The sequence below is a fragment of the Pteropus alecto genome, unplaced genomic scaffold, assembly GCF_000325575.1.
Source record: "Pteropus alecto unplaced genomic scaffold, ASM32557v1 scaffold88, whole genome shotgun sequence".
Lineage (NCBI taxonomy): Eukaryota > Metazoa > Chordata > Mammalia > Chiroptera > Pteropodidae > Pteropus > Pteropus alecto.
Genome location: NW_006494611.1, coordinates 6367990 through 6381397, shown reverse-complemented (window position 1 = coordinate 6381397; position 13408 = coordinate 6367990). Strand labels below are relative to the sequence as shown.

Below are 13408 nucleotides of genomic sequence, written 5' to 3'. Positions count from 1 at the left end.
TTGTTATTCAGGTGGCACGTGGGGACTTGGAAATTATCTTCTCTGCAAATGAGTCATTAAAAATCATACTTTAATGTGATATTTGATTATTAAATGATTTGAAATAATATACTGTCAATGTCCAGGCCTCACTTTTAAGAATTTTGATTTTGTTATTCTGGAATGGAACCGGAGTTTAAAAAATAAATGTCTTGGCGATTCTAATGTGCAGCCAGAGTTGAGAAACAGTGAGACACATCTCCATCAACTATTAATATAAATTATCTATATAGGAATACTGCAGGGAATAAAATGTAATAGTGTTTATAAAGATCTGTCCAAAACAGCCTCTAAAATCAAGCTCAATTCATTTCCTGAAGAAAGAACATTATCTTGTCATGATTTTCACTCACTATTTGAATATCCCAAGTTGGAGGTTGATGAAGTCTTGGTGAGAAATGCTGGGCTGGAGGTCAGCTAAAAGAAGACCTTATGTCCTGCACAACACCTCCAAAGGAAATTATACCAACAAGCCATTTTATTTATCACACAGGAGCAGCCTAAAACTCTTTATAGGCATGAGAAAGGCAAACTCCATGAGGGCAGGGATCTTTGTTACCGGCTCTGTCTCAAGGGTGCAAGTTCTCCTTGAGGTTCTTTGTAAGATTCTGAAACCAGTTGGATGGGAGACTAGAAAAGCTGCCCACTCACCCATATGAGGAAGAAGCCAGCTTCCAAGGGGCCCTGCCTACCCTTTGCTAATTAATAAGCTCATATGACCCCGTATGAGTAGGCTTCACTTATAGAGAAGGCTGGTGGTGACTCTGGCTTTGAACATAAGTGAAATGATTGCTTATATCCCTCCTCTAGGCCTCAATTTCACTCATTACAATGGGGAAGGGAGACTTGACTCTTTTATCTTTACAATCTTCCTTCTAGCTTTCTAAGAAAGAAAGAAACGAACAGACAAAAAAACCCCCACTTTCCTGTGCCTCTGACTGCTGCCTGCCAGCCCCTCTGAAGCTAACAGCCACCACAGCTGGGCTCCCTGTGATGTGGACCAGTGCCCACCAGAGGGACTAGAGGCACACTCACTCGCTGTCCACAGCTTTGACGTTTTCCCCTCTACAGAAGCTTCAAGATGCTGTTGCTTCCACTCTTTATAAAAATCTTCCCTCCCACTAAAAGGTGAGGAAGTTTTAAACTAAATGTTGCATCATCCTTATCTTATACTATCCATACAGCTGATACCCCAGTGCAGTGCCTTCTGTATCTCAAAAATCTTATTAGCAGAGTGGGGTGACTGACCAGAGGAATTTGCTTTGGTTTTACTTTATTTCTGATTTCAGCATATACTATGAGTGAGTGTGGAAAAGGAGGGTCATATTAATCTATTCTTGCTTGTGCTTTGCTATTTCTCCTCTGTTTCCAAGTCAGCCAGGTAGATTTGTTTACTCCTAGAAGAAAGCTGGTGATTTTTAGATAGTTTCCACTGCACTGCACTGCATCAGAGAAGGTGGTTCCGCCACGAAAACAGTAGCCCTTTAGAAGAGAGAAGGAGCGATTCTAAAATCCGGCCAGTGCAAATATGAATTCTTTTCTCAAGACTTTTAAAGGGAGGTTTACTGAAACCTTAAACAGAAAGGAAGGATTCATCGCTCTGCTTCTCCGCAGTGGCAGAACTGGTAATGCCCGGCACAATCTGAGGCGGAGGTAGTGAGCCTGTGTTAACGGAAGAAAGAAGAGTTATTATGGTGCTGATCCCAAAAGCCATCAATGTTGATTGTCACATGCTGATCCCATTTGATTGGAGTCGAAACTAGGAAAGATGGAAAACAATATTTAAAGCAAGAACCATTCCGGGCATTTTACTCTTTCTGTTAAAATCTTTAAAGATGTTCAATTGATAATTCTTATTCTGTCCTAAAAACTCTGAGAATAGGATATACATGATTAGGCTGTACACGGTGCTTCAGTTAAGGAAAAAGAACAGGAGGAAGGCTGCGGGAAGAAAGCCTGTTATAGGAGCAAAGGCAGGGAGCTTGGGTTCGGAAATCATGGGAGTTGTCTTGTCTAGAGCTCATTCACTCAGTATACACTAATATAACATCTACTGTGTGTGAGGCGCCAGGTTATGGCAGGGTATACACTAGTGTCCTTAATATAAGTGGAGGATGGAAACTTTCCCTGTCTTCGAAAAGTGGGGTACAGATAAGTGAAACTCAATCCATACTGAAAAATAATAGGTGCTATGAACGGAGATACACAGAGTGCTGTGAGCAGCACATATCAGCAGGACAGTCTGGAGAGGCCAGGGAGGCTCCATGGAGGACATGAAAAATCAGCTGAAACCTGAAGGATGAAAAGGCGTTGGCCAGTGAAGAGCCTGGCAGAGAGTGTTATAGGCAAAAAAAGATTATGCGCAATGGCCATGGGCAGACCCATCATGGTGCACCAGGAAAACTGAAAGTAGCCCAATGTGATCAGAACATAGAGTGAAGTGATGAGACTATAAAGATCCAAAGGGTCTGTCTTATCTCAGCTACTTAGTCTCAGGAGCTCTTACACTCAGTACATACATCACTGGCTCAAGGTCAGTGACAAAAGGTCACATACACAAAGGCATATTAAAATATATTAAGAAACTTCACTTTTATATACAGAATAACTAGGGACAGAGAACATTGGGAAGAGGAAGCCACGGAAGAGTTTTAAAAAGGGGAGCGGCACGAAGACTTTTGAATTCTGAAAAGATCATTCTTCCTTTAGGAAGGAGTAGGAGGCAAGTGCATGACTCTAGGTGGCAAAGAGCCCTGAGGGAGCAAGGAGTGTACGGGCACTCATTTCTCCCAGATATAGGGCCCTGGTCTGCAGAATGAGGCTACTGTTGAGAGGTGATGAGTGGCCTCTCAGTGGCCCCTCTACTTTGAGGCCTGCACTTCATGACTGTGGACAGATCATAAGGTGAAGGAAAGGCCAAATATTAGTTACCTGCTTACTATTAAGTTTTGGGGTAAAAGGTGGGAATTCTGACTTACTGAGTAAGATTATTAATTTTTTTTTTTTTTTTTACTTTAAAAGTCATAAATCTAAAGCTTATGAAATGTTTTTATTTTCTTTAAGATTTTTCTACTTAGGTCAATTAAGTTAGCAAATTAATGAAAACCATGGAAGTAAGAAAAGCTGTCTATGCAAGATACTAACTTTTTGAAATTTCATGTGTATGTATATTCATTTTAAAAATTAATTAGCACAGAAGAATATAAAGTGAAAAGTAAAACTCCTTCTCAGAGGTAACTATGAAAAATTTGGCTATCCCTATAATTTTTCTATGTCTGTATATATGTGTGTATGTGTGTGTGTGTGGGGGGGTGGATGCACACACATACACATATGCATTCATATATAACACCTATTTTCAAAGTTTTTCTTTAAACACAAATGTGATCCTTTATGTACCGTTCTGCACCTTGTTTTTTTCTTAAACTAGTTTTTCTTGGGTAAATTTTACAGCACATACAGATTTACCTTACTTTTCAAGCAGCCGAATGTTTCACATCATTTGACATATATAATTTGGCCACAAAGTGAGACAGATTAAGATAAGTGCTTACTGCTGTACAATAAAAAGACCCTTTAAAGGGATTCTGGGTATCTTTTTGTAAATGGACAGGCAGAGTCAATTGCTCCAGGGCAGCCCCCTAGTCAGTGGAGTCAGGGGAGCCTGCTTTCCTGATTTCCAGTTCAATGTACTTTCCATTAAGCCAGACATGTTACAGTAACGGTTAAAAAACAAACAAACAAACACCCCCGCCCCCCGCCCCCGACTCACTATGGATGAGGTAACGTATTAGGTTGCAATAACAACTGAGGTTAGAGGGATCACAGACTGGGAAGATCAGCAAGGTCCTACTGCAATGAGCCAGCCAATAGAGTAGCAGCCACACAAAATGAAAAGAGGCTCCAAAGGCTGATGACGCAACACTTATAGTCAGCTTCGGCTAGACCCTGATTCATTCTGGTTTATACAAGGTAGGAGAGAGCTTGAGAAAACAACTGAAAAGAGTACTGGCAAGATTCAGAGGAAATGACTAAATGGTTTGGAAATCAGGGACTGCGCAGCAGGGTTATAGAAACTGGGATCATTTATCCAGTACATGATCATTTACCCCACAGCTACCCCTTTAGTGCTTATGCATATGGCTTTGTAGCCAGTGATCTCATCTTTGCTCAATTCAGTAATAATCCATCAGTCAGGATACACTTATTGAGTGCTTACTATGGCATGCAATGAGGAACAAGATATCACCTCTGCCCTTAGGGAGAGTTTATAGCTAATGGGGTACATGAGAAATAAATAGGTAATTTAAATACAATTGTTTTAAGTTCTAAGTGGTATGATAGGGGAAGAGCAGAAGATGCTATCACAGAACCCTGGGGAGGATAAGGCACAAGAATCACACTCACTCTTGAGGGAAAAGTGATATCTAAATTGAGGCCCGAAGGAGGATAATTCTTGGCTCAGTGATGGATTTGGAAATGAGAAAGTTGCGTGTTACAAGAAGGAAAACTACTTGACCAGCCCCAAAGATAAGTAACAACCTCCCCATTTTGGATGTGTGTGTATGTACACGTGCACATGGGCACACACACGTACGCATGGGGCTAGAGACTTTTTATATACCAGTCTGCGTGTGAACTTTATCTTGAAGGCTATAAAAAGTCACTGAAGGATTTCAAGGAACTTGACATGTAAATGAAAGCAGATATAAAGGAAGCAAAAGTATTACATCTGACTTTGGTGAGTGAATGGATAAGAGAGGGAAAGAAGAGAAGGAATCGGTACAACCCCCACACGTTTGGTTAGGGCAACCAGGTGGTGCCATTCACTGAACACGAACACAGTGGGGAACAGCTTTGAAAGAAGGAATTGTGGCCTCTGTTCTGAAAGTGCGGAATTTGTGGGCCCGTGAGCCTATTTATGAAAGTTATCTGGTAAGCCGATAGATACACAGTCTGGAGCTCAGAGAGAGAGATCAGCTGCAGATCTTGCCCAGAAAGTTTTCAGCACATGAATGATATTTGTACTCATGGGAGTAGATGAAATCACTTAAGAGAGTGTAGAGTGAGACAGAAGAGAGATTAGGGTAGAACTCGGAAAAATACTGAATTTAAGGGATGAAGAAAAGAAAGGAAATCTGTTAAAAAAGAATAGGAAGTTGTGAGCAGAGAGGTAGGAAGGAGTGTACAGTGTCACATAAGCCAAATAAAGAAAACATTTTGAAGAGATACTGTCAACAGCTTTAAAGGCTGCAGAGGGCTCAAGAAAGATAAGGGCTGAAAAGGCCTCAGTGTATTTAGCATCAAAGAGGCCAATGGTGATGTTGAGTAGGACAGTGCAAGTGGAGAGATGGGGACAGAAGTCAAACTGCAGGCAGCTGAGTTGTGAGTAGGGGGTGAGAGAGCAGAGAGGACAAAGCTTATTTGTGTGAGTGTGTGTGTGTGTGTGTGCGCGCGCGCGCGCGCCTGCGCGCACGCGCATAGAGGTACAAACGTGCACATATACACATATTTACAGGTACAAACATGCACATATACACATATTTACATCTAGGCAATTTTACACTTGATCTTAGCCAAAAGGCCGAGAAGTGATAGATCTAGGCAATTTTAGTACATGTACAGCTTCATGTGTCTCCCACCATGGCCAAGATACAGAGCAGTTCTCTCACTGCAAGGATCCTTCCTGCTGCTTTTTTATAATCACATCCATTCTCACCTGTGTTCTTAGTCCCTGACTCCTCCCCTCAACTCTAACCCCTGACAACCACTCATCTGTTTTCCAGTTCTATGTCATTTCAAGAATATTATGTAAATGAAATCAATCAATTCGTAACCTTTTATAAGTGGCTTTTTCCACTCAGCATAATTCATCCAAGTTGTACGTATTAATAATTCATTCCTTTTTACTGCTGAGTAGTAGTTCAGAGAAAGGATGCACCACAGTTTAACTATTTACCTGTTGAAGGACATCTGGGTTGTTTCCAGTTTGGACCTATATACAAACATAGTACCTATAAACAGATTTTTCAGTAAACATGTCTTAATTTCTCTGGAATGAATGCTCAGGAATCAATTGCTGGGTCATATGGTGGTTGCATGTTTAGCTTTTAAAGAAACTCCCACCAGAATAGCTGTACCATTTTATATTTCCCCTAGCAAGATGTGAGTGATCCAGTTTCTCCACATTCATTCTAGCATTGAGGTTCAACATCATTAGCCATTAGAGAAATGGAAATTAAAACTACAAAATATCACTATATGTTTACCAGAATGGCTAAAATAAAAAATAGTAACAATACCATCAAGGTATCTATTTGAGACATGTCAGCATATTAATGGTACCTAAAAGTGTGAGAGGAAATGAGAATGACTAAAGAGAGAATTGAGGCATAAAAGTAGCTTAAAAAAAAAAAACAGACAATTTCAGGGTCGCAAAAGAGAGAGCAAAACAGCAAATGAAACCGAGTAGTAGATAAACAGAAAATCAGAAGGCTGGAGATGCCAAAGAAGTTGGGAGAAGAGCTTTTTAAGGATGATACGGCCATCCCCTGTTGAGATGATATGCCATATAAACACTAATGTTGACCTAGAGGTTTGGCAGTCACAAGTCACAGATGTCCTCGGTCAGGGTAGTTTAAGTAGGAGTGGCGGCGAGAGGGGCCAAGAAGAATAAAAGACAGAATGTGAGGTAAGGAAACGGAGGCAGCATATGTAATAAACAACTTTCTGGAGTCTATCTTCGAAGAAGAGAAAGCAAGAACTAGAGAGAGTTGTGGAGTCAATGGAGAGAAAATATACGCCATGCTAGAACACCATTAGATGTTGATGGTAAGAACCCAATCAAGAAGAAAAGGCAGAAAATACAGGATAAAGAACAAATGACCTGTGGAGTGAGGGTCCTGAGAAGGTAAGGATCAGCACGTATGTGTAGACTAACTGGCATCTGACAATCTGATGGATTCTTCTGCTACTGGAACAGAAGGAAAGAGCAAGACAGGTACAAATTTCATGGCAGAAGCTGAGGGAGTATTATCTAGTGGCTTCCATTTTCACTGTGAAGAATGAGGTAGCTGTCCTTTGAGGAGGAAGGAGTGGAGATGGGGTCAGTCAGAAATCAAGGTTGAGAGAAGAACGTAGGTAACAGTTGAGAGCAGAGCATAAGGATGTAGGCTGTGAAAGGGAGTCGAATTTGTTCACAGTTTTTAATGACATCGACATGACTGGCTGTGTGCTTTTCTCCAACATTCAGCTGCTTTGATGAGCAAAAGATAAGTGGTTGGGTACATCCAGATCATAGTATTGCCAGGAGAGTGTAACAGGACGGGAAAACAAAGAATCGAGGGAAGAAATTATAAATTCTCAGGGTATATTAATAATCTATTTTCCAGAAAAGATATATGTAAGAGTCTTCAGGGTGAATCTCAGTAAGAACTGCTAGCATTTATTAAATATCTATTAGGAGGAAGGCACAGTGTTTGTCACTTAACCCACATGAACTCATTTAATCTTCTGGGTAGTCCCACAAGGTAAGTACTATCAACCTCCTTGCTTTAGAAAACTGAAGAACCTTACCCTGTCACAAAGTAGAAGCAGTAGGGTCTGGACTCAAATCAGTGTCTTTTTGATTCAAAAGCTGAGTTCTATACACGTCCTTGCAGCTTTCAGGTATGTGGAAACTAAGCCAAATAGCAAGGATGGTCCTAAATGTCACGAGACATTGAGTTTGGATTTTTGCATCTTGATTCTTCTTAAAGTCAATTTGCAATTACGGGTGAAGCCAAGTCCCTTTAATTGCAAAAGGCATAGTATTTCTGCAATTGGCCAGTATTAAAGCATATTATTTCCCAGGGCACATGAATAACTATGTTACTCTCAAGAAGACAGGATATTCTATATGGGCTATTGGTGAAAGCATGTACAAACTTTAAATTCTTTTTCTGCATTCCACCCTCATGTTGCAAAGATTGGTACAGGTCATTTTCCCCACTCCCCTATTCTTGACAAGTGTCCTGCTCACCACATCTCTATTGAGTGATTATCTAGTCTCCATCCATTTCCTTCCACTGGCAAGATATTCCTGTTTCACATGGTATGTCCAATCTCTTTGGATCTCTATCAAGTGTCCACCCTCCTTTTAATACAGCACATATTACGGAGGGCTGAGTATGCACTAGCCACTGTCTCAGGAAGTTTTATTTGATATTCACAAAACCCTTATAGATACCGTTATAGCCATTTCACATAATGAAGAGATTGAAAATCCTGTTTATCTCTCCCAGTGGGTTCTGCCCAGTAAGCAAATACACACACGACCAGTCTAACTGGCCTTTCATCCAAAAGCTCCCCAGTGTCGTCATTCACTATAGGGCCTTTCACTATCCAGATTCATACTTTAAATACAACTTGAAAAGGGGATTGCTCAATTCCTTTGAAAGTGTAACCCATTGCCTAACAGCTGAAAGTGTCTCCTCCATTACTGGAATTGGCTGCATGGTACTGAGATTACCAGAAAGGGATGTTATGATTGTGACACTTAATCAAAATGCACAATTATAGGAGCATTCTAAAAGAAACAGTGGGCTCCATTTAATAAGGCCATGAGTGTAGAAACAGAATGCTGTGATGAGACAGCGGGGGAACAATACCAAGGTGGGAAGGGTGTAGAGCAATGGAGATGAGGTCAAGAAGGCAGGAGCGAGGAGGCATTTTCACTAGAATGGAGAACCAAATAGAAGCATTGAACTTTTACTAAAAGTTCCAGACTAAGCATAAGCCCGTGCTTCTGCAGGACTGTGTCCGACTTGCTGGAGAAACTTGCTGCAGTCTAGGAGCCTCAAGCCTAAACTCTTCCCTTGACTCCACAGCAAATTCATTTGGGAACATCATGGTCTTCACTGAAGCCTGATTTCTGCCATTAGTACTGATGGATTTGGATACAAAAGGAGCCGCCTTCTGGGAACCGTTAAAGAAAGGTTTCACAGGTTGCCTCATTTCTGGCCCTCACAGACTATCCATTCTCGCACGTTACTGCAGATTTATTTTGGATAGAGAGACTGCAATGTTCCAAAGAAATGCTGCTCTAACAGCTCCTGGAAATCCAAAGGATTGTTTTCAAGTTTACCAAAAGTCCTTGAATTTGAATAACACCTCTGACAAGTGTATAAAAATCAGAGAGCACTCTCTCCCCTCAAACCATTTACAAATATATCCTATTCAGGCAAACCATGGAAGTGACGGAAAACTGACTTACGGATGCTCTAGTCTAAATGACAGGTTAGAGCCACAATGCCTTGCATTCAAATTCTCTGATGAGCTCTGTGCTCTTGAGCAAATCCCTTAAGCCCTCTGAGTCTTGATTTTCTCATATTAAAAACAAAAACAAACAATAACGAAAACTCTGCACGCCAAGCTTAAATTTAAGTTCGAAATGTTTTATAAAGTAGAAAGCATTAAATAGTGATTATTTTTATTGTTCCTTAATTCAACAATTAATGGACATCACCTGTACCAAGACAGTGCTGAAGGCTAAAAGTGCAAAGAAATGATTAAGTTACTCCTGGATGGTAATGAAACGTATACTTTAAAGTAAGTTAGAAAATGATAGATGTCATATATCTCATTTCTCTTCTGCTTAAAATAGGTGGAAGAGAATAAGATCTAATATTGTGACTTTATGTGACTTTACTCCACTAGCATTGGGAAATGGGTTAAAAATTTTTCTTTCAATCTTAAAACATGTAACATAATTCAGAATCTGCTTGTTATAGTTGTTATTTGTCTTTTAAATGAAGTTCTACATGTCTCATTGGGCCAATTTCTTTATTTAAGACAACTGAAATTCTAAGCACTGCTCTGGAAGAATGATATTGACATACTGGACTGGTCCAGAAGAAGGTGGTCAAGATGGTAAGAGGCTTTGATATCAGGACAGACAACAAATGGATGGAGGAAACAGAATTTAGACAGCACAAGGGAAGATTCAGATGGACTTGAGAACTTTCTTCAAATAACCAAAAGGCTTTCATGTGGAAGATGTATTATTCGCTGTCTTCTCAGCTGTCTTCTTTGTGGTGGACAGATGAGTAGATGTTGTGGAAACAGACTTCTGTCCATAATAAGAATTAACCTTATAACCTTTAGAGAGTTCAGCAAAGGAAAAAAAGCTGCCTTGAGAGCTAGTAAATTTCCCATCACTGGAACTACGCTTACTTAAAAGAACATAATAGTAAATCCATTGCAAAATAACTGCGAATTCCATTGCAAAAAGACTCCTTTTGAGTAAGCACTCCTCTGTTTCTTTTATAAATTGTTCAAGTGAACAATTGTCTAACTGGCACAAAATGAAAGTAGACCTCCAAGACTCGCCCATAGAAAGAGACCAAAGGGCATACTTGATGAGTTTGAAGGGGCCTTTTATGTACTACTCAGTGACAGTCTGCCATCATTAGATCTCACATTGATCTACATCCTTTCCTGATTTTCTGCTGTCAATTGTACTAAATGAAATAATTTGTTGTCCATAAAGTCTGCTTTACAGTTTTACTCCTCAAGGGAATCTGTATGCAATATACATTTTCTCCACATCCTTATCTCTTGCGCACATTATCATCAGGTACTTTTTCAGAAGGGGAGGTGGCAAATTACTTCAAACTTCATGAATTTCTATAAGTGCAATAACATTCCTCAGTTTTTAAAGGACATTTTTTTTTTTTAAGTTGTCATTTGAATTCAAACTCTTTGGAAAACATGCATAATAATCTTAATGATCCCATTGAACAGTTTAAATTCAAATTGTGGAGCATTTGAAATACCATGCTGGCAGCACTTTCCATAAATTATTCTCGAATTCAATACATCCCTAGACACACACACACACACACACACACACACACACACACACACACACTCTTAACAGAGCCATATTCAAAAATCTTTAAATTACAGTTACTCTTTTCTCATTCCATTTAAATTGTTATTTGGTTGATAAATTAGTACTATAGTTTCTGCTTATAAATTTCCATATTATTTTTCAAGAACATAATTTTGTGGTAGACATAAATTTTTATTTCCCCCCAGGATATAACGAAGCTTTGTTTTGTGGTAGGGTTCCTGGTTTTTGTGCCAGCTTGTGCTTGTATTTGAATGCACACATGGGTGTGTGTCTTGGTGTTTTGGTAAGTCAAGTCTGATTTACTCATTTACCTTGCAAATCACTCTGTACGTGAGCGTTTTTAGGAAATTTACTCATTTACCATCTAATGCACTCTGTATTCTGGCATTTTTAGGAAATGCTGAGAGACCTAATCAAAAGGTCACTTCAGCTAGAGAGACTGCTCACCTTGAATTTTTATAATGAGCTCCTATCTACAGCAGCATTAGACTAATTATATCTTGGGAATTAAATGATTAAAGGAAGCTCTTTTATATATGTATGAGAGAAAATATTTCATTTTCACTTTATTTCTAGCATTTTTGCAAATTAATATTTGTACATAAAGCTTGATAGTAAGATTTCGGAAACCAGGAAATACATATCAATATCCTGGGAAATAGTCTGTTTGTAATATATGGCCCAAATAAAGCAATATAGAGTTCAGGCCTTGTGCAGCAGAATTCCAAGCTTGTGCAATTCACGATTTGTTCTGAGGAAAAATTTCCCCCTAATTTTGAAAATATGGGTATTCTTTGCCACAGAATTGCACTGAAATCTATCCCCTTCTGGTGGAAAACAGTTGGACTGTTTGATACCACTTAAAACATCAATGAAAGAGTAATGATTAGCTACTTGGGAATAATTAGAATTTTTTAGGCTGATTAAAGGCTGTTTTGTATGTTAACAGCCTCTAATGAGATTTACAATTCACTGATTTGAGAACAGTTGATACAAGTACAACCCTCTAGACTACAAATGTTGGGCATTAACTGGTTAAAACAGAGAATCATTACTGTATTGAGTGTGTTAGTATTTAGAAGCTATCTCATAAACTTGTTTATTTTCCTTAACAATGATTTTTAAAAAGATAACTGAAATTTGTAAATTAAAGTCTATTACACCAAGGGGCAGCAGAAAACTGCTCCAGTGTTCCAGAGGTCAGAGGTAAAAATCATCAGCATCATTATTAGCAAATATTGACTGAATGCCCCTAGTAGTGCAAGGTCTGTGCAAGGAGCTGCAGGGGAGGCAGAGACCTATGACTTGATAAGACACTTACCATTTACTTGGGGAAATAGGACTGTGACATGATAAACAGCTGCAAAATTATCCCTCAGTCTTTGTATGTCCTCCCCTGTACAATCCTCAGACAGTTCATATACACAGTATGCACGTAGCATTCTACATGGTGGTCTGTCTGGATGACTCTCCTTCTAAGGGTGAGCTTCTCAAGGACTGAAGATTGTGCCTTTTTCAACCTTGTACCTGCAATGACCATTACCATATTTGAAATTTGGAGGGTAAAGTAAATATTCACTGGATGGATAAATGACTGAAGAACCATTTAGGTAGGCAACTGAGATGCAGAGGTAAGAAAACTAAATTCATAGCCAGAAAATGATGTCAGAACCCTGTTTCAATTTCTTAGCTCTATGGGTTGGCTTCTCTGAGCCTCAGTTTTCTCACGATTTATCTAGGAACAACACCTGCCTTGTGGGATTGTTGTGAACATCAAATGAAAAACAACCATAAAGAAGTACTTTGAGCACATGCATTTAAGTATAAGGTATTATTATGCTAAGCAATTGGTACAAGTGGTAAATGCTAAAAGATATATAATTAACATAGTTGGAAAACTGGTAGAAAGTGAGATTAAGAGAAATTACCTAATACCTTCCAACAGTAACTTGGGCAATTGGGAATCGAGTTATTCTTTTCTGAAAAAAAGGCTAATTAATCATATTCTTCCATGTGAAGGCAACACAAATATCATACAACAAACTAGCTGCTATATGATGTAGGAAATTCACATGATTAAAGGCTGTTTTACATGGAAAAAATGCACTAGAAATTGGAATTTTTCTTCTTTCTTTCCCCCTTATCATATCCTACTCCACTGTCAAAGCCTGGCTCAAATGTTCTATCAACTGGGAGGTCTTTCTGGATTCTGGTCTCCTCCTCCCCCAGTGCTTTTTTTCTGAGCTCTCACCACTGCCTGAATCACTCTGATAAATTATGCCTTCGATTACAGTCGTGTGCATGTCTGGTGCTTCTCACTCATCCAGTTGAAGGCTCTGTGAGAGCATGGGCTGAGTCTCATGCAGCTCTGTGTCCTCCATAGCACTGAACTCACCCCTTTACGCACAGAAGGTGCTCATTCCACGGTTCTTACAATCAGCAGTTTATTCAATATTCAAGATATATATATATATA

General features: G+C 39.4%; 1 protein-coding gene and 1 pseudogene across 25 annotated transcripts in view; both read right to left on the bottom strand.

The window, feature by feature from the left end:
• The window catches only part of LPP (LIM domain containing preferred translocation partner in lipoma), a 613522-nt gene that overhangs the window by 81516 nt on the left and 518598 nt on the right, over window positions 1–13408 (bottom strand). The gene's annotated exons all lie outside the window — the stretch shown is intronic.
• On the bottom strand, window positions 5483–5635 carry LOC112474240 (annotated as a pseudogene).